The sequence below is a fragment of the Canis lupus genome, chromosome 2 (assembly GCF_003254725.2).
Source record: "Canis lupus dingo isolate Sandy chromosome 2, ASM325472v2, whole genome shotgun sequence".
Classification (NCBI taxonomy): Eukaryota; Metazoa; Chordata; class Mammalia; order Carnivora; family Canidae; genus Canis; species Canis lupus.
The window spans coordinates 24,267,870-24,286,947 of NC_064244.1; the positions used below are offsets into that span (position 1 = coordinate 24,267,870).

At 39.9% G+C, this 19,078-nt stretch overlaps 1 protein-coding gene and 1 long non-coding RNA gene across 2 annotated transcripts in view; one reads left to right on the top strand and one right to left on the bottom strand.

Annotated features, from left to right (window-relative positions):
• The window catches only part of CELF2 (CUGBP Elav-like family member 2), an 815,728-nt gene that overhangs the window by 713,099 nt on the left and 83,551 nt on the right, over window positions 1-19,078 (bottom strand). The window lies entirely within an intron of this gene.
• LOC112658998 (uncharacterized) lies at window positions 9,455-11,409 on the top strand. Its single transcript, XR_003136097.2, has 3 exons — window positions 9,455-9,514; window positions 10,119-10,194; window positions 10,907-11,409. It is a non-coding gene; the product is annotated as an uncharacterized LOC112658998 (long non-coding RNA).

The window sequence follows — 19,078 nt, forward strand, 5'->3', positions numbered from 1 at the left end:
TCCCCCCTTAATTATGTAACTTCAGATGAGTGAATATCTTGTCCCTTGTAAGGCTTCCACCTTTTATTGTCTATTCTGAACCGAATCGGTTTTAATTGGATATGTTGACCTAAAAAATTAAACACATGACCTTAGTAGTCAGAGGAAAGCTAGGCTTTCAATTCTGGTAATAGACAGTAACTATTTGATGCAAGGTCAGACAGAGAAATTCCATAGTGAGAGTGTATTCCTTTTGTATGGTGGTAGAATGGATCCTGCATTAGGAAAAAAAAACAAAAAAAAACAAAAAAACCCGGCATGGTACATAAAACACTCAACAGAAGAAAGGCCTGTCTAGATCAGATATTTTGAAAATGAAATTTTCTTTACAGTTCCACAAAAATGAACTTCAACATGAAGCAAGTTTGGTCCGTACTTTAATCTATGTGAAACACTAATAAATCAAGGCCAATAACTTTTGCTAATAAAGCAAAATAAGCAAAGGATGATCTAAACTCAAAGCATGGATTTGCTAAGATTTCTTCCATGATTTGTTCCTTATTCTACATCAGGCTTTTATATGTTCTCTTTACTCAGTGTCTAATGCCCATCAGGAATGAGTTACTGAGTCATGTGTACTCGTGTTTGTTTATTCACATTTGTGTTGCCATTATTAGGAGCAACTGGCTCAGCGAAACACAGTATGCCTCGCACAGTGATCAACTGTGGTTCTATTTACTCTATCACTGTTAAGGCGTTTTTAAAAGTTATTAAATGCACTTAGCATTTCTAATAAGAAAAGCAAAATAAAAAGTCATCTGCTTGAAATAAAACATAACATACACACTGCCATCTCCTAATTTGTGGGTTGCTTGTGCATGTTATGCTTCACAAACACAAGAATACTAAGTTTGGGCTAAAGCAATTTTCCCCCCATTTTCTAGACTGTTCATGAGAAATACCATAATTTCCTTAACTAAACTGAACTCCTGTTGGACCCTTTTGAATCCTTGATTTATTTCTGCTGACATCTGACTGCTGATGATTAGTAGTCTATTGGTTGACCATAACGTCTTTCTCATTCAGTCCTATATTTTTTCTTTCTCTCCTACCCCTGGAGTATGCTTATGTCTCTTCAAGTCTAGCACTGAACTTCTTTTTTTTTTTTTTAATAAAGATTTTATTCATTTATTCATGAGAGAGAGAGAGAGAGAGAGAGAGAGAGAGGCAGACACAGGTAGAGGGAGAAGCAGGCTCCATGCAGGGAGCCCTACGTGGGACTTGATCCCAGGACCCCAGGATCACACCCTGGGCTGAAGGTAGGTGCCAAACCACTGAGCCACCCAGGGATCCCCTAGCACTGAACTTCTAACAGAGTTCTCTGCCTCTAATGTCTCACTTATGCAATCTTTCTTGCATCCTGTCATAAGTCAGTCCTAAACTGCTGACTTCACACTATCATTTCTCGGCCCCCAAACTTTCTCCCGTGGCCCAAAGTACTTATGGGTTAATGTCCTTGTCATTCAAAGCCTTCCAACTCCATAATCTGTGTTTTCCATTATTACCATCCAAATACACTTTATTTAGGAAAGCTAGTTCTATGAAATAAGTCTTCTGCAATGCTATTTCTAAATTTGTATTCAAGCCATTTTTAACTTTCTATTTCTCTTTAAAATATAGATCTCTCTGAGGTTCTCCTTGAGCAGATCAGACCACATAGTCCCTTTTTGACTCTGAACATCCAGAGCAATTTTACAATAATCTGGGTAATTCTTCCTTTAACATTTAATATGAATCAGCTTTTATAAAATATTAGATACATTTTTTAAATATTTAACTGAAATTCTGGGAAGTAGGAACATTGTCTTATGCTTCTTTGTTTCATCTTTGACACAGAAACTATCACCTAAAATGTTCGAGGATGGGATGCCTGGGTGGCTTAGTGGTTGGGCGGCTGCCTTCTGGCCCCGGGCATGATCCTGGAGTCCTGGGATGGAGTCCTGCGTCTGGCTCCCTACATGGAGCCTGCTTCTCCCTCTGCCTATTTCTCTGCCTCTCTCTCTCTCTCTCTCTCTCTCTCTCTGTCTCTCATAGTAAATAAATAAAATATTTTAAAAAATAAAAAATAAAATATTCGAGGAGCTCAATATTTTTGCTTATTTTCAAATCACAAGAAATGACAAATACCCACCATTTGCTTCAACGTGGATGGAACTGGAGGGTATTATGCTGAGTGAAGTAAGTCAGTCGGAGAAGGACAAATATTATATGTTCTCATTCATTTGGGGAATATAAATAATAGTGAAAGGGAATATAAGGGAAGGGAGAAGAAATGTGTGGGAAATATCAGAAAGGGAGACAGAACGTAAAGACTGCTAACTCTGGGAAACGAACTAGGGGTGGTAGAAGGGGAGGAGGGCGGGGGGTGGGAGTGAATGGGTGACGGGCACTGGGGGTTATTCTGTATGTTAGTAAATTGAACACCAATAAAAAATGAATTAAAAAAAATGAAAAAAAAAGAAATCTAAAATACTTGATTAATCAGAATGTTCTATTCCTTATATTATCTAAGAATTATTAATATATTTGAATTTATATTACGGATAGATTTTATCTATATACTGCAAGATGTTTGCATATTTTATTTACAACCTATATAATCAATATAAGCAATAAAACATACAATGATCTATTCCCTGATCTTTTTTCATTGGACTATAGATTCCTTGATAAATAGATTTCTGAATCTTTTTAGTATAGATTACTTCCTCAAAGAATAACATATAGTTCCATACAACCCTCGGACACTCGTGAAATTATAAGACAATGCAAACAAGGCATAAAAGATTCTTCCAAGAATCCTAAAATTAAGTCAGAAGATCTAATCTTGAGACATCCAGAAAGAACAAGGGAACTCTATAGACCCTAAACTGCCTTTAGTGATAAAAAACTATTTTCTAGTTTTCCTTTACATCTAATTTAAGCCTTATGAGTAGGAACTCTTAAAAGACTCATTCTGCAGTGTGGTTCATTGGCCAGACTCTTTCCTGAGAACCCACACTATACAGGTTGTCCTCATTTAGGTGTAAAACAGAAGATCACAATGTCAGGGCTGCTCCTCATGGTCACACTCAAGACATCCCACTCCATTTCCTCCCTATCACCTTTATTTACAGATCACGCCATCACTCCCAGCTTATTGAATCCTTGGATTTCTGCCTCTCAACCTTCCCCTCCATTCTCACTCCCATCTCATTCTGAAGAATGGTAGAATTATATCATTCCCTTGATTTCACTTCTAAATTTTTTTTCCCTGCCTCATCTCATGACTCATACCCATGGTCACCCCATCAGAGCAATACCTCAGAAATCTAGGGCAAGGATGTGGTCTTTGACACAGCTTTATATCCTATCCTACCAGGGGCCTGAGTGTAACTATCCTTTGACCTCAATGAGACCTCCTAATGATCCTACCATTTTTGCACTAGTTACCATTGCTAAATTTCCTTTACTTTCTTTATAATTCCAATTACAGCCCATGGTCCAGCATCGTTTTCATTTCCAGATACATGATCACCAACTTGGTCTCTCTCACCTGCTTTTAAATTGATGTCGTAAAAGCTCAGCTATTTACATTCTTTATGTCAAGACTGGAGCTGCTTAATATGTCTAGATTTTGGAGAAAAAAATATATTATTTGGGTGATTGGCTTTACTTTTTTTATTGTTAACAATGAATAATATTTACCAACATTTTCATCAATGTCTTACTTGCAGTTTCTTCTTTTATCCCACGCCAACTGAATATGTTCACTTATTATTCTTTCTGAAGTACATTGTTTAATAATAGTTTCCCTAAAGGTCTGTGGGTGGTAAGCACTCTATGTCTTTGAATGTCTGAATATTTTGTTTTGCTGTCATTTAAAAAAATCTAGTCAATCTAGGCATAGAGTTGTTGTTGCCATTTATGTTTTTCAGTCCTCTGAAACTAGCATGACATTTACTTCTGAAAACATTATATTATTGCTGATGAGAATTCTGACGGTAGTGTACTTGTCTGGTTCTCTTAAGTCATCTTTTTGTCTCTAGAAGCTCTTAAGATTTAACATTATCCTTGAAGTGTTTTTATTTAATTATAACTCATCTCAGTGTGGGTTTATTTTTATTTGAGCTGCTTAGTATTCACAGTATACTTGCAATCTAAGAAAAACTACCCTTTTTCCTTTTGCAAAAATCTCAGAAATACATCTTTAAGTATTATTTGTGCATTATTTTTTGCATTCTCTTTTTTTCAAACTCCCTTTAGATATAAAAGCACATAAAATGATCTTCCACACCTCCTGATTTCTTGTTTATGTTTTTAATGTCTCTAGTGGTGATCCAGTGGACTTTATTAGTACTGTGTTTCAATTTACTAATTCTCTCTTTATGCTAATTTTGTATTTATGGCATCTATGGATTTTTTTAAAATTTGGTAACTCCATTTAAATTCATAGACTTTAAATTTATCTTTCATAGCCACTTATTTTCAGCCAGTTTTTCTTTCACAAGTTATTATTCTTTTAAAATTGATATTAATCTTTTGTTTATCTCTTTGAACACCCTACACAACTTGTATAACAATTTCACCTGGAGTGAACTTGTATTCTGATTACTGATTTCATTCTTTTCTTAGAATAAATTTAAATTGTTAGGTTCATTTTGAGTTGACATTTTCTGTTTTCTTTGTCTTTCACTTTTTGTTCACTAGTTCTAACCTAGGAGTTGCCTCCACCTTGCTTCCTGGTTACATTTTTTTTTTTTTTTTCAATTTATCTATGATAGTCATACAGAGAGAGAGAGAGGCAGAGACACAGGCAGAGGGAGAAGCAGGCTCCATGCACCGGGAGCCCGATGTGGGATTCGATCCCAGGTCTCCAGGATCGCACCCTGGGCCAAAGGCAGGCGCCAAACCGCTGCGCCACCCAGGGATCCCTGCTTCCTGGTTACAAAACTTAGCACTAAATCTCAGAATCTAAATGGTGTTTCAGCGCTCATCCAGTCCATTCACTGACCCAGGAGGTGATCTGACTCAGTTTCTGGCCTTCAGGCTTTATCCTGCCCCTAACTATCTCAAAAGACCCACAGTTCTCTGTAACTTAAGACCCCAGGCCTCAGGCAGCAGCCCTTTCATGTTATGATACCTCATTGTGGTGGATACTAGATTAGTTTCTGCCAATTCTTTTTCCTTTTATCTGGAGAAGTTAGAAAGTATAAACTTTCTCAGATGTGAAATAAGTACATTCATGCTAGATTTGGAAAGCGTAAGTGAGGTAGAGGCAATCTTCCTAAAGCCTCTGCCTCTGTTGGGATGCAAGCTTTCCTGAGGCAGTTTCTGTTGAACATTCTCCTGGTGTCTAGGGACTGGTGGAGCTGCCAGCCTGGGAAGCTACCAGGGCAGCTGAGGTTGTACCTGACTCCATGGTTTTCTCCCATTATTGTAGGGTATCCAGCCTCGAACGGGATTCTTCAGCCCTCCCAATGATTTGTAAGCATCTGATTCTCTGTATTAAATACCTCTATGTTTCAAATTTCTAGACTGCTTTATATTTTTTCTTTTTTAAAAGTTTTTAAAATGTATTTAAGAGAGAGAGAGAGAGAGAGAGAGAGAGAGAGAGAGGTAACACCAGCAGGGGGAGGGGCAGAAGGAGAAGCAGGCTCCCAATTGAGCAGAGAGCCCAACAATGGGCTTAATCCTAGGACTCTGGGATCATGACCTAAACCGAAGGCAGACTCTTAACCAACTGAGCTACCCAGGTGCATTTTTATTTATAGTACTGATCCCTGGTAATTATTTCATTTGTTCATTTCTTTTTTGTAAAACCCCTTCCTCATCCTCCAGAGTGAAAGTCCCAAGAGGGTGATGACCTGGTCTGCTTTGTTTAGCACTTGATGATGGGCACCGTAATTCTAAGAGTTCCATAAACATCCATTGGATGAATACATGAATGAGTACAGTGTACTATTTCAGACACTAACATGCTATTCGAGTCCCCCTTTCCAGATTTTACTTCCTCAGATTCTGAGAGTGCTACTGGTAGATAGCTTTTTGCTAGCTGGTGCCATTGCTAAAGGGAACCACATTGCTCAAAGTCATGGCATTCCTGGGGAGGCCTATCCAATGAGTATTCAGTGTGGTAGTTACAAGGGCCTGGTCCCCCCTGGACCCAGGACCATCCTGAAGGGTTAACCTAGCTTCGGAGCTCCTTGTAGGGCAAGCGGAAACCTCTGTTGAGACTGAAGAGAAGCTCAACTTCTCTCTACCTAATCCTGCTTCCATTTCTTCTCTTTTCTCTCTTTCTTTGGGTGTTCATTCCATGTGCACCCCCAGATAAGTCTCCTATTTGAGAGTCAGTTTCTTTAGGGAACTTGTAACACTTGCTGAAGTTTAATTGATCTGGAAATGGCAACTTGGGATTCAAACAAATTCTTACTGAATTTTAAAGTCAATGCACTTTTCTTCATCTGTTTGTTGGAAGACTCACGTGATTCTTTAGTTTTAAGATAAACCCCTTTCCCTTCTTTTCCTTTTACGGTTCTCTTTACCATTAAAACTGACTTAGAGCAATAGAGTGAATGTTTATTTTATTCATCAAATCTATATGATAGATGCATATCTATTATAAATCTACCCAGAAGTTTTAGTCTTTGATATATCATTAGGATATCTTTTTTTAAATGCCCACCATCTTTCTATTTGCAATGATCCTTCTCACTGTCAGTAGCAGATGTGACCAATATTTAAATATGTATAATTATGCATATGTATATTTAAGTCTTTATGTCTCTGAAAGCCAAAATGCAATGTGTGTTCTTTGGCTTCAGCTTGTATAATCTGAGAGAACCTAAAAAAAAAAAAAAAATTTTAAAGATTTATTTATTTATTTGAGAGAGAGAGAGCCAGAGCATAGCAGAGAGGGGCTGAAGGAGAGGGAGAGGGAGTCTTGAGCAGATTCCCAGCTGAGCACAGAGCCTGATGTAGGGCCCAACACAGGGCTAGATCTCACAACTCTGAGATCATGCTCCTGAGATCATCACCCTGAAATCAAGACCTAAGCCAAAATAAGAGTCAGATGCTTAACAGACCATACCACCCAGGCACCCTAAGAAAATGTAAAGATTTAAGGAGAGATATCTAAAAAAAACACATTCTAGAAGAGTTATTTATTTCCAAGAAGCTAAATCAATTTCCAGGGTATCTTTTTAAAACATCCCAAAATAATAACCTTGGAAAATCTAAAGCCTTTTGGACTCAACCTAGAATTCAGATATAATTTATTTATATAAGTGATGGACAAAAATGATTAACCTGAAAGTTTATAAAATGCTATTGCTTAATCTTCTTTTTCTGAAAGTTAATTTTTTTGTTGTTGTTGTTTTTGTTTTTGTTTTTGTTATACAGCCACGGAAGATCCTTAAAAGAGCTTGGTGCAATTATTGACAATTGAGACACTTTTTTTTTCTATATGTTTTCAATATAAGAGAATGAGAAGCCCTCTAAAATCCTGAAGTCTTTGGACCTCAGTTTGATCACATCTACATAGATTATAGTTCCTATTTTCTCTGGAGCCCTCTTTTTAAATGATGTCCGTGAAAGTCTTGTATGGTGATGCCTAGACTCTGAGGTCCTTCAGCAAAGGGACCATGTGGGGTTCTGTTGTGTGTTGTCAGTTGCTGAATAAATGCTTGTCCTTAAATATATGTATATGTGATGGGACACAGTTCTGTGTTATTTCCAAGGTTCTCCTTTACATAGCTCCTCAAGTGCAGGAAAAGGGGGAAATGATGCAAAATTACAACCATGTTTAATTTCTGTTAACTAAAACATAATGTCAAGCGTGGTAACCTCAACTGCCTCATTGATTGCCAAACTTTATTGTATGTCATTAAGAATTGAGCCTAAGTAAATGCAAAATTAGATAAGCAAAGCTATTACCTTCATATGTAGCTAATATAGCTCTTTATTTAATGATTACACAAATTGGAGCCCATAATGAAGGTAAGTGATATTTGCATTACTACCATGCTTGTTAAAAGGAAATCTTGAAGTCCGAAATTCTTCCTGCAGAAAAATTAATGAGCATGCATACAGTCTTCCATGGTCTTATATATTCTTGGGCCAGAAACAACCAGGAATGACCCAGATAGTCTTCTCAGGGGGGCCTTTTACACCTCTAGAGCCAGGTGTCACAGAAGTTAGAATCAGGAGCTACATTTCTCATCCAACACATCTGCTTAGGGCTTGACAGAATGAGGGTAATTGGATTATACCATTCATTCCCTCTGGGCAAGCCCCTCTCCCTATTCATTTTAAAGTATTCTTGTTATGTTTGTTTCCCCTCTGTCTATCCCTGTGGGTTTATGATCACCATCATTACTGCTTAGCATTTCAAAATTCTTACCTATTGTTTATTTCAGTCTCTTGTTACATAACTCAAGGAAGCAGGTCAACATTGCTATTAACATTTCCCAGAAAAAAAGGAAGGAGTGAAGATGCAGAGACTTGTTTAGAATGGTCCCAGACAGTGCACAAGGACCCCAAGAGCTCAGATAATTGCCTGGACCTTTTGACTACACACCTCTCCCCATGTACCTTTTCTTAGACCTGAGTGAGAAAATCAGTCCCTTTATCAATTAACGTAAGAGCATGGGTTCTGGAGCCAGGCCAATTTGGGTTACAAATCCAATTCTGACACATATGACTGCATGATCTTAGGCAAATTTCTTTATCTCTCTGAGCATGCATTTCTTAATTTGTGTAACAGTGAAAATACTGATTGTATAGTATCGTGATGAAATGATTAATGCAAAGCTCTTACCATGGTACCTGCACATTGCTGTGCTCAATAAAAAGGATGTCCCTGTTTTGTGTATTCATTTGATTTGTTATTTCTTGTGGATGTATTTTAACTGCACCTGCTGTTTGTGTTTCTTGGCGGGAGAGAGAAAGGGCAGACAGTGAGATAGTGTGGTGTGTGATTCTCTTCTCTGTCTGGGATTCCACTTTGGCACTCTACTTATTCTTTCAGAATTTATGTCTCTCTTAGAAGGGGAAAGGGCAAGTGCTAATGACTAAAAGAGTCAGGAACAGATGAAAGAGGTAAAGGGGTGACAGAAATTATGGTAAGCACTTTGTCTTCATCCCCAGCCACTTTCACACAAATGCAATTCAAATGATTTGCTACAAGAAATTATATCTTTACAGGTGTGAAGTGTTGAAATAAAAAGAGGAAAAAATCAATATAGCACCAAGAAATCAAAATGATTGTCTTTTAAAAATTATTATTATTAATTTCTTACACCCAGTGCCCCCAAGAAGGAGACCTGCCCAGCCTAGCTTTTCCTGATGAATGTGTTGATGTGTAGCCATTTCTGCTGGTGCATTTTTAAGCAGAGCTGCAGGGGATGTCATGTGTTGCAGTAATTGCCATGGAAACCATTGTTGTGGAATGAATAGGAGAGGTTTTAAATCCTTGGTAATGAGCCTGAGAAACTAAGTAGGTCTTCAAGTTTAACTTGTTTGGAAGTGGTTCATATTTCACACAGAGATATTGGAGGCAAAATGTGGGGGGGGGGCAAAGGATGAGAGAGGGGAAGTTTTTTAAAATGCAAATAAACTAACCTAATATTATGTTATACTTCTACTAGGACATTTTAATAAAAAAAAACAAAAACAAAAAAGAATACCAAAGATGCATAGCATCAGGCCCCAAGCATTGAGCACCACTCTTCTTTATTGAGCAAAGTGTAATTTTTAGATATTTCCACTGAAATCAACACTTTCAATTCCCCTCACACAAACCTCAGCAAGTGAGAATGTTAAATATTTTTAAGGCAATTAATTATCAAGTTTGTCTGGATTGCAAAATCCTTGAAAAGGAGGGCTCAACTGTGTCACCTTTGTATGAACCCAAGTTGTAGAACGTACCGTCACAGAATAGACAGTCTCGATATGTGTCTCATATTCGAATGGTGATCAAGGAATGCCCAGTGACTAAGGTCTTCCTACCTCGGCCATCAACCATTTCTGAGGATCTCTCTTCTTCCTTTCCTTTTCATGGTTCGATAATCCTGGCACCTTCTCTTTCGCCCTCTTGGCAGGCTAGGTGCTGTCTAGCTAGGACTGGTTGTAGAAGCATTGCAAGAGACAAAGAACAATGGATAAAGGGCCAGAAGGGTAAGCCTTTCTCTTTCCCAGTGTCACGGAGATCCCCATCCAGCTCTTCTCCCCCTGCCAGAGACACAGTGGCCTATAAATGTGGGTTTGGGGATAGAAACTGCTTCCTGAATATTTACATGGTGAAGGGGATCAGGACACACCACCCCAAAATATGCCACTTTGGTGTAAAACCATTTTGATCTGAAGGCATTTGAGTTTTGGAAATCTCTGATCTGCTTGAAAGCGAAGCCTCCCCAAAATACTCAACTGTCATAAATCCCCTCCCTGGGCAACTCTAATTTCTACAGAGACCGCACCCAGACACTACCACACACTATCACATCACCCATCACTTTTCCTAAGGTCCCACTTGTCTTTCCAAACAGTCTCTTGTTTTCCCATACGTGTCTTTTACCTCCTTCTCCCTGCTAAGGGGTGCACAGACCCCAAATCCAACCCTCCTTTGAATTACTGAGGACTGGGTACCATGTGAATATAGGAGGCATCTGTTAATAAACTTGTTTTTCTCTTGTTGGTCTGCTTTTGTCAGACCAATTTATAGGGCCTGGCTGGACAACCCAGGAGGGTGGAATGAAAGTAATTTATCCTCCCTCCCCTACAATGGTAACTTTGTTATTCTCTGCAGGATTTAAAAGAGAAAAGAAGGTGGTGACACAGAAAGGCCCTAGGAAGAAGTCTTCACATTCTGTCTCTTTATCTTTGTTACTAGTGTTTAGAGCATTGAAAGGCTTCCCAGAGGTTCTGTGCTAGAGAGTAAGATGGAGAGAGCATCCTTGGCTGGAAGAACCATGATGGCAGTGGTGGGCAAAGATGTGAAGTCAACATCTGACTCAGACACTAAAAGAAAGGAAATGGGAAAGGAAGAGAAAAGGGAAAGGAAGAAAGGAGCAATACCATGAGAAGCTTGAGGGATCAAAGCTTGTAGCTCCTGTGACTAACTTAACCAATGAGGATCTTTCCTTTCAAATCACCATCTTCCAGTATTCCACAGAAACACTGCATAGTCTCTAAAAATGAATGCTCTAGAGCCAGACAGACCCACCCCTGTGTGTGGGTCTTAGATCTGCCATCGTTTGCTGTAAATTACTTTATGCTTCGTCCTCCTTAAACACAGGTGGATAATTATCCACATACACAACAAAATTATTGTGACAACTAAAGATGATATATGTACATTTTCAGGAAAGTGCTAGAACATAGGAGTTTCAATAAAAAGTAAGTGATTAATAAAAGTAAGGGAGTATGATTATTCATCTCTAATTAGGCAGACCTGCTCCCTTTTAGTCTTCACTGAACTAGAAACCCAGACCTGACTGCAGATGTTATCATTCACAGTAAGTATCATATCGGGAATCTGCTCTCCCTTCCTACTCCAAAGAGGTTGGGGGCGGGGGGATGGAGAAAAGCGAGATGCCAGAGGGTAAGAGAGCTGTTTTAGTGCTATTTTAGAACTATTACAGCTGGAAATACAGCAATTTGAAAATCCTGTCCTGCTAATAACTTCTACATCTGGGGAAATTCTCAAGGGAATTCTAGGCAATGAATAGCAGAGTTGATTGGTCATGTTGGTAGGTTTAGAGCTCTCTGGTTAATGCTGGAATTGGAGCACACAGCTTAGATTTTTCTCTGCAGAATTTAATCTTGAGATTGTACCACTCTCTCTGGTTAAGCTTATAAAGAAATGAAATCAAGAAGAAGGGGGGAGAAAGATGGCTGCATCAGTAGCCAGATTTTAGGTCATATTGCGACCTTCTCAGTAAAGCTGACCTCATCTTTCCTGTCTTAAAATATCACATCAACAACCCCCTATATTTCCTGGCTTCATTTTTTTCCCTTAGAACTTATTACCTGAGATACTCAAAGCTTTCCTTATTCATCTTGTGGATAAGAACCACTCACACCTAAAATGTAAGTTCCATTAAGAAAGGGATTTTGGTCTATTTTGTTCACTGCTTTATCTCAGCAACTACAAGACTGTCTGGGATAGAGAAGGCAACTCCTCGCATATTTATTGAATGAATGAAGTGTAAGAAAGGGCATGAAGCCTGTCTTAACAAAGAATTGCCCATGCCACTAGGAAGCCCCAGCCTGATAAATGACCTGGGATGCTAACCAGTCAGGTCAGTAAGTCTTCTACTGGGATCAGGTGGCAGTGTGGCTGGGAAGGGGGGAGAGCAAACAGACATGGTTCTGTTGGAGAGAGAGGAGGCTGAGAATGTCTTTGTAATGGAGGGAATAAGTGAGAGAATCAAAAGAGGGTGTGACAGATGACAGAGCACCATCCCTAATCCCATCAGGAAAGAAAAGAGTACATGCTGGACTACAGTTAGGTTCTGGACTCATTTTTCCATGGGTCTCATTACGTGGTTAGTCTCTTTGTCAGTAATCGTTCAGTGTGTTTCAGAGACATACACAATATGGTAGCCATGTGGGAGTATAAATTCTAGTTTCAACATAAATAAGCATGTGTGTTTTAAGTATGCCTGTATTTGATTTATGCCTACTCATCACTCTTGAGGAAAAAGTAAGGACATGGAGCTTACACACTTTAGAAGCTATAGATTCAGAATAAAATGTCTTTGGTTGGGCTGTGGGCTGATAGTAAGTAACAGCTATTCTTGGAAAGTTGACCTGAGTGTTGGGAAGTCTGTCCAGAATCATAACAGAGAAAAATAAGATTGAGGATTTCATGACATTGAGACTTCATTCAAGATTTCCTCTTTTATTTGGTTAATTGGTTGGAAAGTCAACCTAAAGCAATGTGAAGTTGGCTTTGTAGTATATTTTTCAGAAGTGCAGAGAGCTATCAGAGACTTCTAAAGCTTCATCAAACAGCAAATTTGCATTCAATAACTATTTCGGCGCACATTTTTATACTCCTAGAGCTCTTTACCACACATCATAGCTAAGGTTGTGGAGGTGTTAGCGACAAGATGAGAATATGGCTGGTGGTAGAGAGTGGCCCATAACTGAGCAAAGGAAAGCATGCCTCGCTCCTATCTCTTATGCCATTGGCATAAATTCTTACCTTGGAATTCCCAGGGCTTTTAAATGGGTTAGAGATTTAGATGGTTTGTAATTAATAAAGAGTTAAAAGAGCCTTTACCGAATAACACTTTGCTAGTGGTGCCCTTTCTTCAATTTGCATGAGTGTATTAACTGATCACCAATGCTGCTTGAGTTGACATGGTGACTTTGATACAAAGTCGGTCCTATATTACCCACCTGTTACCATGCACACTTGATGTAAAAACAAACACACAAAATATTGGTATTATTTTTCAGCAGCTACTATATTCAAACACTGAGCTAGGCACTTTACATTCATTACCCTTAATCCTTCCAAAGTCCTGTGGGGTGTCTAACTGATGAGGAGATTAAGACTCAGAAAGTTTAATAACTCGCTCAAGGCCACACAGCTACTGAATACTAGATTCAAAGCCAGATTTCTCTAGCTACCAATCTCATTATATTTTGCTATACTTCAGGCCTCCCAGAGGAAACACCGCATTCCCCAAATCACCAATGAAGTGGTCAGACATGCGTAATGGTGGTGGAAGGGAATTTGAATTTTGTGGTACTTACTACAATTTGTCTTTAGATGGGTGATTATTTAAACTACCCTCAGTGGGATCTGTGGGTGGCTCAGTGGTTTAGCACCTGCCTTCGGCCCAGAGCGTAATCCTGGGAGTCCCGGGATCGAGTCCCACGTCAGGCTCCCTGCATGGAGCCTGCTTCTCCCTCTGCCTCTCTCTCTGTGTCTCTCATGAATAAATAAAATCTTAAAAAAAATAAAATAAAATAAACTGCCCTCAGCAACATACGTATTTTAAAATTTTCTAGTAGCCACACTAAAAAAAGTAATAAGAAATAATTAAAATTAATTTTAGAAATATATGTAATTTGGGGCACCTGGGTGGCTCAGTTGGTTAAGCTTTCAATTTTTGATTTTGGCTCAAATCATAATCTTAGGGTCATGAGATTGAGCCCCACATTGGGCTTTGTGCTGGGTGTGAAGCCTATTTAAGATTCTCTCCTGGGGATCCCTGGGTGGCAGCAGCGGTTTAGCTCCTGCCTTTGGCCCAGGGCGCGGTCCTGGAGACCCAGGATCGAATCCCACGTGGGGCTCCCGGTGCATGGAGCCTGCTTCTCCCTCTGCCTATGTCTCTGCCTCTCTCTCTCTCTCTCTCTCTGTGACTATCATAAATAAGTAAAAATTAAAAAAAAAAAAAAAAGATTCTCTCCTCCCTCTCCTTCTACCCCTCATTACCTTCCCCCCTGCTTTTGTTCTCATGCTTTCTCTCTCAAAAAAGTATATGGAATTTAATGTCTAAAGTCTTATTATTTCAACATATAATCAACATAAAAATATGAGTGCAATATTTTGTACCATTTCTTATACTAAGTCTTGGAGAAATCCAGTGTGCATTTTATACCTAAACACATCTCAATTCAGATTACCACTTTTAAAGTGCTCAGTAGCCATTATGCAGCCAGTGACTACCATCTCAGACAGCAATTGTGGAGAACGAAGTGAGGCTGTCATCTTGGTTCATGATATATTTGTTGCTGTAGTTTACTGAACTTTACTTTAAAATCTTCAATTAACAGTGTTTGCAAGATAGATGAGTTAATGTGCATGTGCATGTACGTTTGTGTGCATGTGTGTGTGTGTGTGTGTGTGTGTGTGTATACACTCACACAGGGGGTGGAGAGGTTGCAGAGTTTAACTTGTTTAATGTACTAAATGGTGTAGGGTATACCATATACCAAACAATGTGGGCTATTTATAAAAGCCACAATCTGGGTCATTCCCAGCACAAATTGCTAATACATAGGTTATATTTACAACTGAGCAAATCCAATTTTGTATTACACCAGAATCATCCTCATGAGTATAAAAAGGTCCCAGCTCTGAACAAATATAACTTGGGTTCAAGTTATATTGCTTCCTGCCCTAGTATATTAGGCATGTGTTTACCAATGATACATAGACTATACAGACATGATTTTTCTTTCTTTCTAGTAAATGACAATCAATAAAGAATGGAGACTGAACAGCTATCATAGCTTGGTGTGGACTCCAGGTGGAAATTATTTTAACTGTATCACAGATAACATAAAAAACAGAATCGACTTTTTGGTGTCCTATATTTCTATATTTTGCTGATATAGCTTTCTAATTATTCCTCTTGAGATCCTACTCTTAGTTGCCTAATTGTTAATGACTCTTTGCTATAACTTACCTAACCTTTGGGAGGTATCACTTCATATATCTGTTTGGCAATGGTGTCACCCTATGGCTTGCCCTTGGCAACTTTGGAAGCAAGTCAATCTTGGCATGTTTCACTTTCTTCTTCTAGCCCCTTCATTCTCTGACCTTCTCTTTGTGATTCTGTTTAGTGCTCCTCTACCCCCACTCCACTGCATCCTGTTCTCTTATACCAAATATATACATTGTGCTGACTGTGGGCAAAACCATGTCCTATGTATAATTCAATTTGTAAAGTCTCCTAGGGTTATTTGAATCCTAAGCTTTCTATTTCATGGTGGAGGAGAACTAATGAGTTTCAGACATTGGGAAGTGGTTGGAAGGGATGCATTCCTGGACTTAGTGATGTAACAGCCAGATGAAACAAGGTCAAAACAGGCAAACAGAGAGAACTTAATTCAGAGAAATGGTTACACAGATGATGGAAGGGCTGAGAAGCCAAACAGGGGTTAGTGAGATAACCCAGAGACTGGTAACTACAAAACTGGATGGCATTCAGTGTGGGGGATCATGGAAGAAGCAGTGTGTTTGGAGCCCAGGGCCAGGGCCATCTGGCCTGGAAGCAAGGCAGACCTGTCTCGCAGCAACTGGAACTCTAAGACATACTGCCTAAGGCAGAGAAGCTTGTCTTCCTGCCCTCTACTCTACATAGCCTCTCAATGGCCAAGTGCAGCCAAAAGTGGCCTATAAACCAAAGATTGAAGAGGCCAGTCTCTTGGTAATTAGAGCAGAGCAGGGGAAGGGTAAGGAGGAGGGCTGAGAGCAAACAGGTTGATACCCACCAAAGCTATGGGGAATATGGGCTGTCCTGATTTAGGAGATGTATGCTGAGTGCCCAACATGAAGACTGGTGGGTATGAGATCTGAAATGTGCTGTGCACACACATCTGGGACAGAGCATTTTGTCAGATGGCAAGGATAATGAGATTCACTAATTTCCTCTCCTTTGTCCCCAGGATCTAGTCTACTGTCAAATTCTGTTGCCTTTATCTCCTCAGTGACACCTGCATCAGTCCTGCTTCCCCTTTCCTACCATTACCACTTCAGTCCAAGCCACTGTTGTCTCCTGCTTGGGTTACTGCAATTACAGCCTTCCATCTAACAGTATCCATTCAGATTTGAGCCACTTTTTAGTCTGTTCTTTATACTGGAAGCAGGGCAATCTTCTCAAGCTGTGAAAATGATCATGCTGCCACCTTGTGTAAACTCCTTTAGAGGATACACTTCATACTGTGTAGGCAAGGACCTGCCTGGTCTGGCACCCACCAACCTCTCCAACCACACCCTGCCCATTATGCTTCCCTGAGCTCTTTCTCCGCCAGATACAGTGAGGACTTTCTTTAGGCTCTGTACTTGTCATATTACTTCTGCTATGGGGCTTCTGCTCGTACTGCCCACTTGCCCCAAATGTTCTTTCCTGGTTGACCTCTGTTCATCTATCAGATCCTGGTTTAGTCATAGGAAGTCTTCTTGACTTCCCTAACTAGGTTTTGTCTCTTTCATCCCGATCTTTGAAAGTGGAGACCATACTCCCCCCTTCTTTCTATGGCATAGATCCCCTTCATTCTGTGTGATGGATGGAAAAATATCCCCCAACATATTCACATTCATATTCATATTAACATATTGAGTTCTCTTGAGATTTAAGATGCAATGGGATTTGCCTTGCTGGGTTTTGGCTTGCTTGGGACCCATCACCCCTTAATTCTTTTAGATTTTTCCCCATTGGGATGGGAATGCCAATGCTCTATCTGTCCCACCGCTGCATTTTGGATGCGCACAACTTGTCTCATTCCACAGGGTTACGTCTCATGGGGAGTTCTGCCTTAGGATGAATTATACCTCAAGACTCCTTCACATCTGATATCACTGATATTTAGCTCAGATTTTGGACTTCGGAATGATTTAAGATTTGTAGGGTTTTTTGGATGGAAGGACAGTAATTTGTAAGTGAGAAGAACATGAATTTTGGGGTCAAGGGGCAGAATGCTGGGGATTGAGTTGTATTTCCTCAAAATGAAAATGTCAAAACCCCCATGTGAATGCATTTGGAGGTGGGGCCTTTGGGGAAGTGATTAGTTTTAAATGAGGTCATGAGGGTGGGGCCCCATGATGGGATTAGTGCCCTTATAAGAAGAGGGCCAGAGGGCTTGCTCCCTCCCTCTCTGCCATGTGAGGACACCATGAGAAGGTGGCCATCTGTAAGCCAGAAAAAGAACGCTCTCCAGGGAATCAACTCTGCTGGCAGCTTGATCTTGGACTCCTAGTCTCTGGAACTGTGAGAAATAAATGTTTGTTATTTAAGCAGCGCAGACTATGTAGTATTTTGTTAAGGGAGCCTGAGAAGACTAAGACAGAGGGTGCCCCATAAATGGAGAATTAATGAATAAGCAAGGCTAACAGGGAAGTGGCAGCCCAACAAGCCAAAGCTTCCTGTAGGAACCGTCCCTGATCCCTAATTCACATATCATGAAATAGCCTTTTCTCCTCTTCATCCATTATGCAGGGCGTGAATCTGTTTTACCACACCCCACAAAACACTTAGAGGCTCCTTTGAGGTCAGAGTAAACTGTTTCATTTCACAGCCTGAAGCATTTTGCTTCTTTATCCTTCCTTACATGGTGGGTGTGAGTTTACACCTGGAAATAGGATCCACCTCCAGGAGGTATTGAAGGACAGGCCACATGAGGTTTTGTCCTTGGGAGAACAAATATATCGGGCAAATCTCCATTTATTTTCTGCTAGTCTCCATTAGGAAAAGCTGCAGGCAAGAAGGATACTATGTACTTCTTTCACTCCCACACAGTGCCTTTCTTTACTTAAAATTCTTTATTTCTTCCCATCCATTCATTGCTAGGTTACATTTTCCGGAACAATAGGCTGCCATTTAGCTTCTCTCTCTAAGCCTAACTGTGCCTCAACCCAAGGACTCACTGCCATGAAGTATTATTGCACAGTTTGGAGAGGCACGTGGCTCTCCCAAATGGACTTTCATTTGCACTGATCAACAGCAACAACAAAAGCCTTGTGTCAGAGATACAAGGCAACCTCTTTGTCTGAAACCACCCCCTCCTCTTTTGTTTTCTTCCAGAGCTCACTGAGCATTATTTTCCACATGCTCTTCTCCGTGCCTCTGCAGATGTGAAACTTTAAATGCAGGGTATTTAAAAATAATAAGGAAAAAAAAAACACCCTGAAAATTACAGAGCTTTGTAGTCAAGCGGCATGCGGCTCCCTAAAGAGCTCCATATATCAAGTTCAGATGGTTTATGGATTGTTGATTTGAGCTACCTGGATGACAGAAGGAAGGGGGTCGTAGGGGAGAGGACGTTAAATATCAACACTGGAAAGTACCTGAAAACCAGCTCTCCTGGACCCCATTCCTATTCTGCAGAAATGCATTAAATAGGTTTGTGGGAGGCCAGGAATCTCCACAGCTTGAGGATCTTGCTGTCAACGAAGGGCCTTGTGGACATGCCCTAGATGGGGCCATGGAAGAGGAATCATTTTCCAGTTCCTACTATGTTTCAGGGACTAAATATTAGTACCTATGCTTGTCTTAGTCAGTTCTCATCCAAATGTTGTAAAATGGTGAAACTGACATTTACC